Source organism: Clytia hemisphaerica, unplaced genomic scaffold (assembly GCF_902728285.1).
Source record: "Clytia hemisphaerica strain Z4C2 unplaced genomic scaffold, Clytia hemisphaerica genome assembly, whole genome shotgun sequence".
Lineage (NCBI taxonomy): Eukaryota > Metazoa > Cnidaria > Hydrozoa > Leptothecata > Clytiidae > Clytia > Clytia hemisphaerica.
Window position 1 is genome coordinate 652834 of NW_027104421.1, and position 16585 is coordinate 669418.

Consider the following 16585-nt stretch of genomic DNA (forward strand, 5'->3'; position numbering starts at 1 on the left):
GATTTTGCTGCAAAGGATTATGGGGTAGATTATTTTTGATAGATTTGGCGGGTGAGAAATGGCTCAAATGGGGCACTGTTTTAAACTTTCAAAGCGGTATGGTCAATGTCCACAGATGTTATATTTCGCATCGTACCTTCAGAGCAAAGCGTGTCGATAGCGAAATCCACATCTGGAGCAGGTAAAGCCCCCGTCAAACAAGAAGAAAAAAAACATTATTGAGCGGAAACTAGATATACTATCGAAATGCGTAGAAGCTATTACCAAGATGCCTACATAGATGGAAGACTCTCTAAATTAAGCAGCCGTAGAAGAAGATTTGCTGAAAAACGATCTATTACTTTTTAATATTACTTTATTTACGAAAAGTTCAAAAGTTATGTTCAAAAGCCTAAAATGTCAGTTTTAAAAAATGTCAAAAAAGGCTAAAAACCATAAGGGTATCAATTTATGAGAGAAACGACTTCTCTTTTACCAAAACATTAAAGTACAATGTCTTGCTCCTTGTAACACTCTTTATGTTTCCCCTTTAGCACTATTGTCTTTTTTTACTTCTGTTTTTCCCTTGGGCATAAACAAGATGCCGAATGCTTCAAACCCCACAAAATTTTCAACATCTTCCCAAGAGTTTCCAAATGTTTTTCTGTGTGTGCATCATCGTTGAGAAAGGTGGAAGGTGAAAGTTTTGAGAAAAATGCTTCGTTTGAACTGTTGCAGCTCATCTCGATGATGATTTAATGTATTTACAGGGATGCATAATCTTGTAAATAAGTGCTTTTTACGTAATGGAAATACATTTCCTGATGCATAAAATCGTGCCTCTATCACAATCAATTTAATACTCTCGTTTTCGCCTTTTTCTGTCATTTTTTAAAATTGATATTTTAGGTTTTTGAACATAACTTTTGAACTAATAAAGTAAAACTAAAAAGAAATACACCAAATTTTAAGTTAGGCTTTCCTCTGAATGATTCCGAAAGAATCTCTTTTCTACTGCCTACAATATCAAACCAAAGAGGGTAATTTTTTTGTGGCACACCCGGTACAAGCTGCTAAAGTCTGGTCCTGGACAATAAGCTGGGTTTTCTAAAAGCATATTGTGCAATGCTAAGGCCGAGAGGATTACGTTTTCGACATGATTTGGCTCTAAATTTATTGTAGTGAAAAATACTCTCCATCTGTTGGTAAGAATACCAAACAAATTTTCAGATATACGTCTTGCTCTACTGTGTCTGTAGTTGTAGATCCGTTTATCTTCCGTTAAATCATGCTGAGGATAAGGTTTCATCGTGAATTTCTTTAGTGCAAAAGCATCATCCCCGACAAAAACATAGGGCAAAGAAATACCACTAAATAAATCGTCATCCTTTGGAAGCTTTATTGAATAATCATGAATAGAGTTTAGCAATGAACAGAGTCGTTAACTCGACCATTAGCATACAGGCATTCATACTCTGGACCAGCAATCGCTAAAAGAATTATCGAGTGTGTATGTTTGTAGTTGCAGTAGTACGATCCACAATTAGCAGTCTTTCTGATGGTAATGTGCTTTCCATCGATTGTTCCTAAAGCATGGGGATAATTCAATTGCGTTTCAAACTTCTCGGAAATCTCCAGCAATTCTTTCATTCTCAGTTGATGATGGTAGTTGAAGAAATTTTGGGACTAATTTATCCACCAAAGCCTTACAACATCCCTTGATAATGTAGGATACTGCATTCTCAGAAATTCTAAACTGGAAATGAAATGATTGAAATGATTCTCCAGTCGCAAAAAATCGGAGAGTAAGGGCAAGTCTCTCTTCAGAAAGTATTGGTCGGTGGCCACCATCACTGTTACCTATCTGACCAGGTTATATCACATAAACTTCGTTTAGCACAAACTCGAAATCCCCCACATCCATTCGAAACATTTCCTTGAAGCCAAGTCTGTCCTCGATTTTTAGCTCTAGGATAATGTTGTGGAATATCCCTTTTTCTCTCTTCCCTTAATCCACTCTAGTTTTTCCTCTCGTTGGTTTTTCATCGTCTGAATCGACGAGCTCGTTGAGCAACGCCACCATTGCTGCATTTCTTTTCTCGGCCACCATTTTGTTTTGAGAGAACGAATGAAATAATTATCGTTCGAAAGAATTTTTAAATGAAGTACCTCAAAACTGAAATTTCGCTTCATCCAACACGAGTTTTCCCATCCAACATTGGAAAATCGTGTTGGATGAAATGTTGGACTGGTTTGCCCTGGCCTTTAGCTTTAGATAAACCAAATATGGTCTTTCTAGCAATAATTGTTATATATTGTGCTGCATGAAAATTAATATTTCCATTTAACTCTCTTAGCCTCAGCAGCAGCTGGAACAAAATAAATGAGTAGTGCATCTGGAACAAAAAGCAATAAAACCATTTTACATTTACCAACTGACACCTTAAAACAATATAGTCAAACGTGCGCACTGCACTGGGCTCAACTTCAGATATTTTGTTATTCGAAAGCCCAATTGTAACATTTCAAATATTTGGTATTAGGTAGCAAATATTATAACTTTGTCCTGTCCTGGCTACTCAAATCATTGTTATGATTCAAAAAAAATCCCGACTGATGATTTGATTTATAATTAAACAAGCGAGACACAAAGGTTAATTTTTGAGGTTTTACTCCTGGGTTCTTCTTATATTTTTTAGATTTTGATTTTAATCGAGGTTTTACTCCTATATTTTTTAGGAATCACATTTTTAAAGAAAAAAACAATCGAGTCAATAAGATACTGTATATATAATGTAATACTGTACATGGGCGTAGAATGGCGGTAAAAAACCGCGCACTGGAAAAGGAGGAGGAGAAAGCGCAGGAAATTTTTAATAATTCATTGATATTCCTAAAATGTAGATTGAAATAAAAGTAATAAAAAGTAATAAATTAAACATTTTTCCAAAAATCCCCATAAAATGACAATAAGAAATCTAAGACCCGACAAAACTACTTTTCACTTAAAACAGAAGCTGCATTAATTAGATAATAATCATGGTAAAGTTAAACTGGCATGGCCAATATACATTAAGTCACTAACCCTGAGCGAGATAAGATGATAAATATATACGGCGATCTCGCGCTTTACATGATTGGCTTAATTAATGGAAGTTTAATTACACTGATAATTTCTAATTTCTCAATCATGAAGTTTCTTTTTAATATTTTGATGGATAAATTAAATATTTTGATTTAATCTCAGCATTTTAGTTTTACAAATAGATTTGCCTACAATATCAACCTGAAATCGAGTGAATTGATGGAAAACTCGAACTTTAAATGAGGATTTCTTGTGATGTATACTCTCGGGGGGCTTTTTCAGTTTTTTAGAATCAGATTTCACTGTAACGAAGATCAACCTTCTTTTTTTTCTTATTAAACTTACATTTGAATAAGGTCTAAATTTCGAGTTTTCTTCTTATAGGGTCAAATTGAAAAAGATTTATAAAGTTTTATAAAAAATTGCTTCGTGATTTATTCACTCTTATTTTGTGTCTTTCTCTTAATTGATCAATCAGGTTACCATAGAAGCGCAATTAAAAATAAGTGTAACTTAATAAATAGGGAATATGTTCTACAATTAAATGTAATTAGAAACGAATGCTGACTCATTTGAAAAAGTTTCTAAATTTTACAGAACGTTTTCACAGCTATTAGAAAAGAGAAAATAATATGTAAAAAGAGCACTTTGAACTTCCAAAGCGAGATCGCAGTGATAGTTTTGATAGTTATAATAACAATAACAATAATAATAACAACCACAAGAAAATAATGGTTCCAAAGGGGTAATAACTCTTATGGTAATAATTGTGAAATTCTTATTATTTATAGTAATAATTCTTAAAATGGAACATATTTTATTACATTGAAATTGCTTAACATAGACGAAGAAAAGGAATTATTTTCCGTTAATGAACTCAGGTCAGTTCTTTTGAAAAAGATTCTGCAGTAGTCCTGTGTTGTCGAGCATGTTGCTGCTTTTATCAAGTGGCTGCAGTGCCGAGTGCTGATAAAAGATGGTGAACTATGGAAGGTGCGTCAAATGTTTGAGGAAAAGTTGAGGTCAGATGGGCATATTGTTGGTTTTTTTTTCATGCCCTACAGCTTTGGAGAAGAAGAACAATGGTCAAAAACTCCGCCTACCCGGACTTTCATTTTGGTTCATGTTTGATTGGCCTGAATACACGCTAAGCTCATTTGAAAACCTGCTGACCAAATTGTTCATGTCCATTGGTTCTGAACATTTGAAATGTAAGGCAATCAATGGAAGAGGTTTGTTCTCTATTTCACTTATTACTGTGTGGCTGATGTATCTTTTTTTGTATTTCCAGTCTGCATATAAGACATATTTTAATTGAATGAATGCCTTCGAGCATTAGGGTTTTGGTTATGAATCTTTCGCTCCCCTAGGCAACAAGATTTGTATTTTTTTATAATTTCTTCCACAGCTAAACCCATCGTTTTGGAGAAATATCTCGCTTCTTTTTGCATCACTCTTAAGGATCACGTCAACGATAGTCTTCTTCGCTTTATGACGAAAAGCCTAACCCGCTGTTTGAAAGCTGCCAAAGAAAATGTCGATCTTGAGACCGTTGAGCTGACCGAAGGCACATATTACTCGAGCCAGTATCTTGCAACACTATTTCTTTCAAAACGAATGAACCTGAAATGTGCCGAAGAGCTGAAGGCTGCAAAAATCAACTTGCAGCAGTACCTCCAGCTGAAAATTGTGCACGAAAGTGGGAGGGCGCATATAACTTTTGATTGAGATTCCTGTGTGAATGGTCTAAAAACAATACTTTCACATTTGAATCACAAGTTGAATCAAGCTGTTGATATTGTGCGTCCGTACATGGAGAAATTCAATTATGGCTTGTATGACGGCTTGGTTTATAAAAAGCCACGCGTGGCCAAGTTCACCTACGTTTATTGTTCAGACGTTGACCATTCGTTTATCCATCATATATTGGGTAATTCTGAAGTTGCGGATGCCATTGTATCGTACGTCACCTATCGTTTCCTTGCTTTCTGTGAAAGCATGTCGGATGATCGACCCCATAGAAATTGATTTTAATTACATCGGAGTCAAACCACTGGGGACATGTTTTAACATAGAAGGAAAACGCTTTGAGGTTGATCCTGCTGGTCTGAAAGATAAATTTTGGAAATTTTCAAATATGTGACTTTCTCATAGGTTTCACCAGGTTTCTAAAGAAAATGTCCATAGTCGCGATTTTCGTTGCACTTCTTTTTAAGCTTTTTAATATTCCTTTCGTCCTTACAGACGTACGTGGACTACAATTATACGGGTGAAGTGCCGTGCCCTGAACCCTTTGTCAATGGCATTCGTAATTCGTTCCCCGATCCAAAAGAAATACTGCTGTTTCTTCGCAAGTACTGTCAGCTTTTGCTTCATGGAAAGTTTCCACAAAAAGAAAAGAAATTGTGTCTTGTTGGGAAATCCGACAGTGGAAAGACCAGTTGGTTTGGTGCCTTTCAAGGTGAGTTTGTTTGTTTTTTGTGTGTAACTTTCGTTTTCGCAAGCAATGTTTTGTTCTTTTAAAAGATGATTTTTTCTTCTTGCTCCACAAATGTGTTAAATCAGATTCGCGCCGTTTTATAAAGACTTTGAGTTGTTCGATAAGTTTGTTTTGATTGATAGATTAGACTTTTTCTTTTGTTCTTTCTTTTCTTTTGTTTTATGTTTTCGAATGTAATTAACGACCTTATTTGATTTGAGACATTCGAATTCTTATCAAAACAAAAAAAATCTTTCAAACTATATCTGTTAAAGAAAAGAACAAATATAAAATAAAACATAAAGCCACAAGACAAGTTTGTTAGAACAACAGCAACATTAAAAATACATTCAAAAGGCGGTAAAAACTAGAGTTCTTTTCTATGTCGATAATTATTTTGCTGTAAATCTAAGTTATTGTTGAATTTGAAAAGTTATGACGAAGTTATTTTATAAAAAGCAACATAAAATTGCGCTATCACGCTTTTTGTCTGCGTGTCCTAGCTGCCTTCCGGGGGGGGGGCTAATGGTTGCGAGCTGACTTTCGGCCCTTCCCCTAGGAGCCTTAGTAGAATAAAGAGGAGAAGAAACAAGGGAAATTGCGTGAATTTTAATTCACTTTTTTTTTTTTTATTGAGACAAAAACACGTGTACACTACGAACATATATTACAAAACATTACTTAAACATAAAATATAGTCCCTCCCCCCGCTAGGAACTAACGTTATATCGCCAGAGGTACTAGACTGTATCGATACATCAAGTTTTTACGGCACCGTATGACATCCTCGCTCTATGATATCGATGGTCCACATGAAGAAAAATAAAAGTTTTTTTATTTCTTTTTCTTTTTTTTTCTTTTCCTTTTCTTTCTTTTTAATTTTTGTTTTTATTTTTTTTAATATTATTTATTGTTTTTTCAAAAAATTCATAAAAATGCTTATGAAACCCATGAGTCACCATACACGACCATGTTTTATCACTTTAAAATAATTATCAAAAACTTCATGTTTGTACACTTTCTTTACAAAATTTTTCTCCATCAAAGATGCAGTCTTTTTAACTGAAGGGATACCAATGATCTTAGCTGCACAACGTTCAAGAGAAGCAAGCTTAGATTTTTGCCCCTCAAAGGACGTGGTTTTGATCGAGCAACTATAAGTCAACAGTGGGACAATCATCAGTTCATAAATTGATTGTGCAGCACTGGCTGTCAAAAATTTTCGAACACCAAATAACAAACGTAATCGACCAGGCAGGCAGTTTTGTAGAATTTGTCAAAATTAGTGGAAAGGTTGAGGTGGTTATCGATGACATTTCCAAGATAACAATATTGGGTTACAGTGTTAACAATGGTGTTGTTGTACTTTATTGTAACTGTTTTTCCATACCTTGTCATTCGTTGAGCAGTACCCAGCAACATTACCTCAGTTTTACCTTTTTTGAAATTTAGTAAAAGTTCATTCTCCTCACAATATTTGACAATGGTCGATAGATCTTTATTGAGGGCAGTTTCGATTTCATTTGTTGTTTTGGCACCAAAATAGATAACAGTGTCATCGGCATATTGGATGATTGAAGAGTGTTGGATAGAATCACAAAGGTCGTTAAAACAGACAATGAAGAGGAGAGGCCCAAGAATTGACCCCTGTGGGACTCCTGATGTGATAGCCTCTTTTTCCGAAAAGATGCTATTGATTTCAACACATTGGGTACGATTGAATAGATAGTCGGTGATCCAGGCTAGTTCTGGCCCAAAAACATCATGTAATAAAAGTTTTTCAATGATCAAACTGTGCCCCATTGTATCAAAGGCTTTAGAAAGATCTAAAAACAGACATCCAACGAGAAGTCAATCTTCAAACCCTCTCCGCACAGAATCACACAAAAGGGTAGCAGTAAATTTGGTGGATCGTCTTTTTCGAAAGCCAAACTGACAGTCTGAAAGAATTTTGTCTTCCAAGAAATAATATAACTGGTCATGAACTGTTCTTTCAAGCAGTCTTGACAAAATCGGTAATATTGAAATGGGTCTATAGTTTTCAACAAGATCTACGTTTCCGTACTTGAAGACTGGGTTAACTTTTGCAGTTTTCCAAATGGTGGGCACTGTGATGGTCATTAATGATAGGTTGATGATGTGAGATATCGGATCAGCAATCTGCTCAGCGCAGTCATTTAACATATTCGGCGGGAGTGAATCCATACCAGTTGCTTTGTTACGTTTTAGTTTGTTTAAATGTTTTAAGATATAGCCAGGAGTAATGAACGAGAACTTGAAGATACTATTAGTTCGCAAGGGACGTTTCCAGCAGTAGTTCCACGTACAGTTTCTGAGTGGAAAGCTAATTGACTTTACGATTGTAGAAAAGTAGTTTGAAATTTGTTAGCACGGACAATGGTTAGAATGGTGCCAGAAGAAGCAGAGTGTTTGGACTTTGCTGGAAAAATTGATTTGATTGTTTTCCAGAACTTTTTTAGGGATACACGGTCATTTTCGTTCAAAGTATTTCGATAAGGGGCCGACTTTGCTAAAAGGGTTTTCCCTCTGAAAAATATTGAAATTGGTGGGGGTGGGAAGGTAATGCTTAGCCTCGAAGATGTATCCAAAATTGGTGAATTACAAAATGTGTAATGCATAAAAGAAGCATGAGGGAGTGAATTGGCATTAGTTTTATTTTTAGTTTTATAAACCTGCTTGGTCGAGGCCACCAGCAACAGGCAGCTTCGTTGCCCGAACGGGCACGAATTTGAAGAAAAAAAAACGAAGCCAGTCGATTCAACTACTGGCATGAAGACCATCACCCAAACAAATCGTGATTGAGAGAAGAGTGTAAATATTTTTTCTTGTGGATTTACATTGATTGGCTCGCCTAATAGTGAAAATTCGATTCACTTTTTTATGGATGAAATTCATTTGAATCAGATTTTTACTTAGATCATTTGAAGAAAGGCTCCCCGCACAGAGACTGTTTAAAGTTACATTCTACCTTCATTTAATTTATTTCATTAGATCAAAACTCTCAACGAACAACATCACTGGCACATCGTCACCATCAAGGCCAAGATCGATTGATATATAATAAGCCTATATTTGGGTTGGAAAAATTTTCAGTTTTGCTTACAGGGGTCACATGACCAAAAATCCGCCATTATGGATACCCGGGTGAGAAATCCATTAGGAACAAGAAAAACCCCAAGAAAATTAATCCACCAAATGGATATCATACTTCCCGGCTGGTACCTGTCTATCAAGACCTTCCTATTTCATAAGTCAAAAAGTGCTAGTTTCTGGTCTGTTAAATACACGGTTTTATGATCAAATCTGCTCAAAATATTTTCTAAGAAGGTTTTTAAACTCATTACTATCTCTGTTGTAAATGTAAACACCAAATCACATTAAATTTAGAAGTTATTAAGCGAAATACAGCTAAGACCCATAAGGTAGAACTTGAAATATGAATTTCGGAGAGATTCTGGTCCAAATTCTTAGGTCTGTAAAAGTAGGTATAGTCAAGCAAAAAAAATTTCCAAGCTGTCTTATTATATGTAAAGGTTTCAGAAAAAATCAATTTTGGCTACCAAATCGATGTTTAAGTGAGTGTCAAAAAAAAAATCGGATTTTTGGAAAATCTTCAATTTTTTTGACAATTTTGAATATTCTGGTCTATAAAATACACAATTTTTATCCAAATGATCTAAAATTTTGTAGGAAGTTATTTAGTATATTTATAACCTGTGTGCAAAATTTTAGAGCTTTATCATTTAAACTTTTTGAAATATAACGGAAATCAGTGACCTACGCCAGGCAAGAAAGTTGTTCCCCATTTTCTCTACCACCCCCCACTTAGGGCCCTACCCAACATTCTTGCCCCATAGTCAGCCTGAAAACCATCGTGATTCTCAAAATATAGGTATGTTGGAACCCAAAAATACTCGAAGACCTTGGTCACCGGCAAGGTGGGGGTAAGTGCCCCATATTGCCTGAACTATGGCTTATATCTTCTTACGATTTTCTTAATAAGCTTTGGTGTTTTTTATTTAGTATCATAGGCATTTTTCGAGCCTCAAATAGCTTTAAATCTATTTACTTTTAATTTCAGTTTGTACGAGCGATCATGCCATAAAGGACAGCGAATATGTTCATTCCAAGTCACCAGGATCAATCGTTACCCAACGTTCCATGCGTATGTGTACTACTTAAAACACTCAACCATATATAATGACACTGGAGTATCAAAGATGCTGCAAGTACTGAGCCAAAGAAGGATACGGTCAATATTCTTCTGTAATTAATGGGCATCAAATGACCTATGTGCTAATTGGACAATTCTTTAACCACTGGTAATATAATTCCAATGGATTTATACGTACACAAGTATAACCAGAAGATACACTCAACCATCAACGCAACAATTATTGAACACTGCTCACGAATGATTTGAATCGTTTCCATAACATTTTGCTTTTTCATGACATTGAACTTTGATACTTAAGACATGATTAATAGTGGTTACAGTGTTATAACCTAATTATTTTTGCCATTGAAGGGGTCAGATATCCTTGTTATTGTGTATTGTCATGAATTACAAATCTGAATACTTAGCCCGGGTTTTTATTTTTTCTGTTTAAGGGATGGAACGTATTGCTGCAATACTTATGTAAGTAATAAATTTCTTTGACTAACTGAATGTTTCATCATACAATTTATTTATCTGATTCAAAACATAAAAAGCGAATTTTCTTATAACAAGATTAACCTTCCAATTTCAACCCCATTATTCGGAAATCTCAATAAATTCTCATGAGTACATTACATTACATTACAGGGTCCTCAACACGTCATTGAGGGAGGAGTGTTTAGTTATTTTAAGTCTATGTATCAATCATATATTTTCCAGAACGTCTTGTATTATCATCGTTTATTATCGAAATAATTTTTTTAATTTGCCCTTGAATATTAAAGATATCTTATTACTAAGAAACTTGGTTAATTGAGCAATTATTCATGTTAAGGTATGTGTTCACCTTTCTTGACACATTCTCTTTAATTGATCATATCTTTAGAACAACAAATTTTTATATATCAAAAGTATATATTTTCTGAAAACCAATAATATTCTCTTTCTAATGGGAAAAGTTTCAGCTGAATTTAAAAAACTGAGCAGGATATAATTAAAATCTTAACAATTTTAACCTTACCTACTTTAAAGAAGTCACCCAAAGCAACCCATTGAAAAGTAAATATCTATTATTATGCCGAATAAAAGATAAAACACTTCTTCATGTCTTTAATAAGCACACATCTTGTAAAATTAGCCATTTTAGCCTCAAATTTCACAAAAAGCTTGTCGGTATTGAAAATTTGTATAGGAAATCGATTGCGCTGAATACGATGGTTTTATTAAAAAATCTTTACAAGCGCCCTGACAGTTGTTGGGGCCAAAAAAGCTCAGGAAATACGACATAATATCATAAGATACTAACATACACGTTTTTTATTAAAACAAAGTATATAACAACATAAAGCTTCAGGGTCAAAAATGTTTAAAATATTGTTGTAAGAGCATTTAAGAGGTAATGAGGTGGTAACGAGGTAACGAGTGGTAACCAATTGAAAAGGGTGGCCCTAAGTCTCCAAATTTGAATTTCTTGGTTCTGGTGTTTTTGCAACAGACAGATGCTGATGGCTCCTGAGGTTCTGCAGCAGGACCTGGCAGATCTGGTGAATGTGCGGTAGGAATTGGAGATTTAGGCGAATGTTATGGTAGAGTTGATGGATCTGGTGAATGTGATGGTAAAGCTGGTTGTTTGGGTGAATGAAATGGCGGAATTGATGAATAAGATGAATAGACTTAGTCAACCATGCGTTAACTCGCGACCAGGCGTTCATTTATCTGGGCGCACGGTTCACTTATCTGGTCACTTCTATGGTATGGGCTTTAATGTGCTGTTTTGTTTGTTATTTTCAAATTTCCTTAATAATTGGTAGGTAGATTTGTAGGTTGACCCTCGTTTATCGTGTATTTTTCAAGCCAGAGTTCTATAGTTGCTCCCTGATTTTCAACGAAATCAAAGAATTAATTTCAAAACAGTTTTTTTTGTTTAGGAAGAGCAAAGTTATCCTGAAGCTGACAGTGAGCCAATATCTGATTTTTCTCAAGACACTTAAAAAATCTAAAAACTATGCCACGAGACACACAAGAAGTCCACATACACGTTTTGATAGTTTAGAACCAAACTTTGGGGCTGATGGTAAAATAACGAATTCCTTTTTAGGGAAATTAGAGCTTGGGATAAGCTGGGCTGCTCAAATTATGTCCTGGGGTAAAAAGTTTTTACTATATTTTATATCTGAAGAAGCTAATTAAATTCTGAAACGACACATGCTAAGCTAAAAGTCCAAAACCATTCAAACCAAATAAGAAATCATATCATCAACAAGACAAGAACAAAACAAACTCAACAAAAATGAAAAAGCCTAAAAAAACAACAAACCGACAAAAATACAAATTTAGCATAGAGAAAACTGGTAAGTGATCATAAAGAAAGTTGATTAATGGATTGCGGATAGATGAAGACCAAAGTCTAGCATCAGGTGTGGCCATGTGTAAGCATGCCCTGCTATTTAAGTCACCCGTCATCCAACCAAAAGAGAAGGAAGTGTTGATCAAGCACTATCTAGAAGTGAAAAATTAGGAAAGAAAGATGCAATATTGAAAAGTTTGAAAAGTTGGCCTAGAACCCGGTTCGGCGTGCCGTATCCGAGTTATTAGCGAGGTTAAGCAGGAAGCTATCTATTACGTACGGAATCTATTACGTGAGTTTTTCGCGGGCTAGAGCCCGAATCTCAAGGCTAACTCTGTCCCGTGAAATTTGACCTGTACGTCATAGCTTGGGGAGTGGATCTATTGCGCGAAATTCTCCAATCTCACGTAATAGATATCGATTAGGATATAAACATGATCCACGGGAAATTTAGCTTACGGAGATTGGGGTGAATCGTTTAGGATCAAAAATCACCCGAAAAAAATGTAAACAGAAAAGAAACTTTGGTAAATTTTTTTTGATTTCTGACATAAGTTTGGGCTGAGAAAACTAATAGTAGAAATTTTTTGAATCTCATCTGTGGAAACTATGATGCATACAGACAAAGTGAAATGATTTATTGCACAAAAGAAGGTCAAGATGTAAATGTAATAAAATAATCTTTGCTGACTTTTTTATCAAACCAAAACAAACAGAAGTTTCTTTCTGGTTCTTTTGTTTTTCTTCTCTTTTTTATCTTGTTTTTTTATATGCTCTCAAAGTCCAAATACATTCAAAGTAACCATTACAATGAACAGCATGTAACCATCCCTGGTAAATCAACTCGGGTTCAATTGCGGGTGTATCAGGTTCACCCGACCTTACCTGAAATTGCTATTTTTGGAAGTCCGGTTCGTTTCCAGTAAATCGGGTTAACCCGAATTCACGGGTTGTTCAGGTTGTCGTTTTTTCGAGTATTTCGGGTTTACCTTAAAAGTCGGGAAACCCAGGTTAGCGCGCGCCTGCGCACCGAGCACTTACCTGAAGAACTCGGGTTATTGGACGATTTTGAGTGGTCCTTCGCGTCCGCAAAAATATTTTTTTCACGATCGAGAATTTAGAGCGCGCTTTTTTTCTTTCTGCGAGAGAGTTCAAGATGGAAGGTCACGTCACTTCGTACTTTGAATTTTTACTCTGACAACTGGATGAAGAAAATCGACTTCAATTTTCCAAAGGCAATGACTATGACTGGATGAAGAAAAAAAGGTATGCTTTTATCATTCTTTATTTTCTTAATAAATTTGACAGGGCAGGGGAAGTTATGGTTTGATTCATGGTTCTTCTGATCAATTTCTTGTCTCTTTTCTCAGCCTCAGAGTGTTCTTTGAACTTAAGTGCCAAAAATATATCTCAGTTACATTATTTATCTTTGCAAGTAAGTCTATAAAGTAATCCCAATAAATTATTTCCTGGAAACTTTTAACCTTTATTAGAGCTAGAATCTGAGAGTGTTTGTTTGAGGTGTATCTGGGTGGAGACAAAACGCAGAACGGCGGAATGCCGGAATGCCGGAACCGGAATAGGTGTTCCGGCCGGAATAGCTATTCCGTGGAATTTGATTTTTTTTAATTTTTTTTATTTTTTGTATTAGCTATTCCGCGGAATATGATTTTTTATTATAATAATAATCTTTCTCTTTTATCACCCCTGAGGGTATATCTATGTACATAATCATCCATAATCACCCATTACCACCCATAATCAGCAATCGGCTACCTCATTGGCTGTTTTTCGTATATAAAGGAATGCACTCGTGCACTCGCTTGTGAAGTCATTCTAATACACCTTTCCCGGGGTGTTGTTTGGGATTTTAAGTTTGAGTGTTTCCCTTGGATATAACTAAGATAGAACTAGATTAATTATACCTCACAGAAAATTTGACCGGCTAAAAACGCCGTACGACCCGGCAATCGTCCGTACGGGGACGTCCTGCAGCGTACCTTGCGCAGCACGTAGCCCGGCGACCGGTAACAGTGGAGTGATGAAATTTGGCATGCTCCCCCCCTTCGATATGCTTGACGTCTCCAGAAAGTTTCAAGTCGTGAGACCAACCCGGCGCTAGGGGAATGGGTTATTCACCGTCCCGTACGGGTCCTTTACGGTCTCTTAGCGCCCATCCGTCAACTTTTCAGGACTTCAGACCTATTTTTTCGGAATCTGCACCCAAAAAAACATGAAACATCAAAACCTGGATAAAAATTTTAAAGGTGACTTTGACCCGCTTCGATCTGGGGATCCCTAGTGCGTGAAACCAACGCTTTAAACCACTGGACCAAGTTCTAGCCGTGCTTAACAGAAATTTTTCAGCGATGTCATACCTTCGTTAGCTTGACTTGGCCCAGATGGAAAAAAATATATAATCATATTCCGCGGAATACAAAATATAAAAAAAAAATCATTATTCCGCGGAATAGCTATTCCGGCCGGAACAGCTATTCCGGTTCTGGCATTCCGTCGTTCCGCCGTTCAGCGTTTTGTCTATACCCGGTGTATCTCACTAGAGCACCTTCTACTTCAACAACAACAGTCGGAATCCAGCGTGGAAATTTGTCTACTATGACTGCTTTTTTGTCCGAACACAGTTGCATGATTTGTCATATTTTGTCTGAAGGCCAACCAAAATAGTGCATCTCAGAAATCAACAATTCTTCACTTAGTTTTTTTTTACAATCAGCTAAACTTTTACCAATTGGTTTACCAATTTTACCAACCGGCAACAAATAATATTCTCAACTTCAGTTGAGCTAGAATCTGAGAATGTCTGTCAGTATGTCTGTGCAGTCTGTCTGTCTGTCACCGCTAAACTTTGTTTGGGGCAGCAGGCAGGCTGGAGTCTTCAAAAATGGTCGGATTCGGCTGAAATTTTGCACACTTGTTCCTTGGGTGAATATCTTGGAGCATATTTTTCATTTTTTCAAAATATTGAGTCTTAGGGGTGTGGTCACGTGTTTTAGTCTCAAAACGAGGCTAAAAACTTTGGGACAGGTTGGAAACTTCAAAAATATTCCGATTCAGCTGAAATTATGCACACTTGTTCCTTGGGTGAATATCTGGGAACATTTTTTTTATTTTTTCAAAATTTCGATTCTTAGGGGCGTGGTCATGACTTTTGGCCTTAAAACGAGGCTAAAAACTCTGGGACAGGTTGGAGGCTTCAAAAACGGTCCGATTTAGCTGAAATTTTGCACACTTGTTCCTTGGGTGAATATCTGGGAATATTTTTTTCATTTTTTCAAAATTTCTATTCTTAGGGGCGTGGTCATGACTTTTGGCCTTAAAACGAGGCCAAAAACTCTGGGACAGGTTGGAGGCTTCAAAAATGGTCCCATTTAGCTGAAATTTTGCTTTTGCCCACTTGTTCCTTGGGTGAATATCTGGGACCTTTTTTTCATATTTTCAATATGTTGACTCTTAGGGGTGTGGTAACAAGTTTCAGCCTCAAAACGAAGCTCAAAACTCTGGGGCAGGCTTGAGACTTCAAAAATATTCCGATTCAGCTGAAATTTTGCACACTTGTTCTTGGGTTAATATCTGGGGTATTTTTCATTTTTTTTAACTTTGATTCAATAGGGTTGTGGTCATGACTTTTACCCTCAAAACAAGGCTGAAAACTTTAAGGCAAGCTCCAGACTTCAAAAATGGTCCGATTTTAGCTGAGTAACAGCAAAATTCTTTGAAACTTCACCATTTCCATTTTTTACACTGGCACAATAAAAAAATCTTTCAAGAGATTCGTAAAGTACACTATGAAATGCTTCGATTGCAATTCTACCGATTTTGTCTTTTACATAACTTTTTTTATTGCACTCATTAGACAGGTAACATTTTTTTTGGGCCGGCCTGATAACTAGATTTTCCTTACTTACTATGCTTTAGAAACGTCTGAAATTAGGTTGTGGTGTGTCATTCAGGTAGTTAGATAATTTTTTTTACTTATATAGGTTCATAAGGGAATAACTGATATTTTTTTGATGGGTGTAGCTCAAGAAAGAGAATCCAATAAAACATGCATACCCTGCTACCGTCACTCAGGAAAGAACAATATAAAATGAAAAATATTTTTTGATATTCATTCTTTTTTAACAGGTTCAACCCCAACAAGAGCAAAAATGCACAAAGAATTCAAAATTGACAATTCACTCAGACTACACCGCAAGTCAAGTAAGTACCGAATGTCTGTTAAACTATTCAGATGTTGAAAGATGCCTGTTAAACAGATTGCCAAACTGTAAAAATCACAAATATTTGGTCTGTATAGCTCAGTACATTGAAGGCTGTGAACAAGAATTTGTAGCCTTCTGTAAATTCTTAAAAAAGTCATTGCTTGAGATTTAAATGGAGTTTGTGGTAACAATTCAGTAATAAGAAATTCTAATATTTTTTTAGACATGGCTCTTCCAACCATAGTACCAACTGAATCAAAATTTGAAAGCTGATGAAAATTCTTCCCCATTT

General features: G+C 35.9%; 1 long non-coding RNA gene across 1 annotated transcript; it reads left to right on the forward strand.

Annotated features, from left to right (window-relative positions):
- The first annotated feature begins 12904 nt into the window (after positions 1-12904).
- Positions 12905-16585, forward strand: LOC136820341 (uncharacterized). Its single transcript, XR_010848561.1, has 3 exons — positions 12905-13336; positions 16217-16291; positions 16517-16585. It is a non-coding gene; the product is annotated as an uncharacterized lncRNA (long non-coding RNA).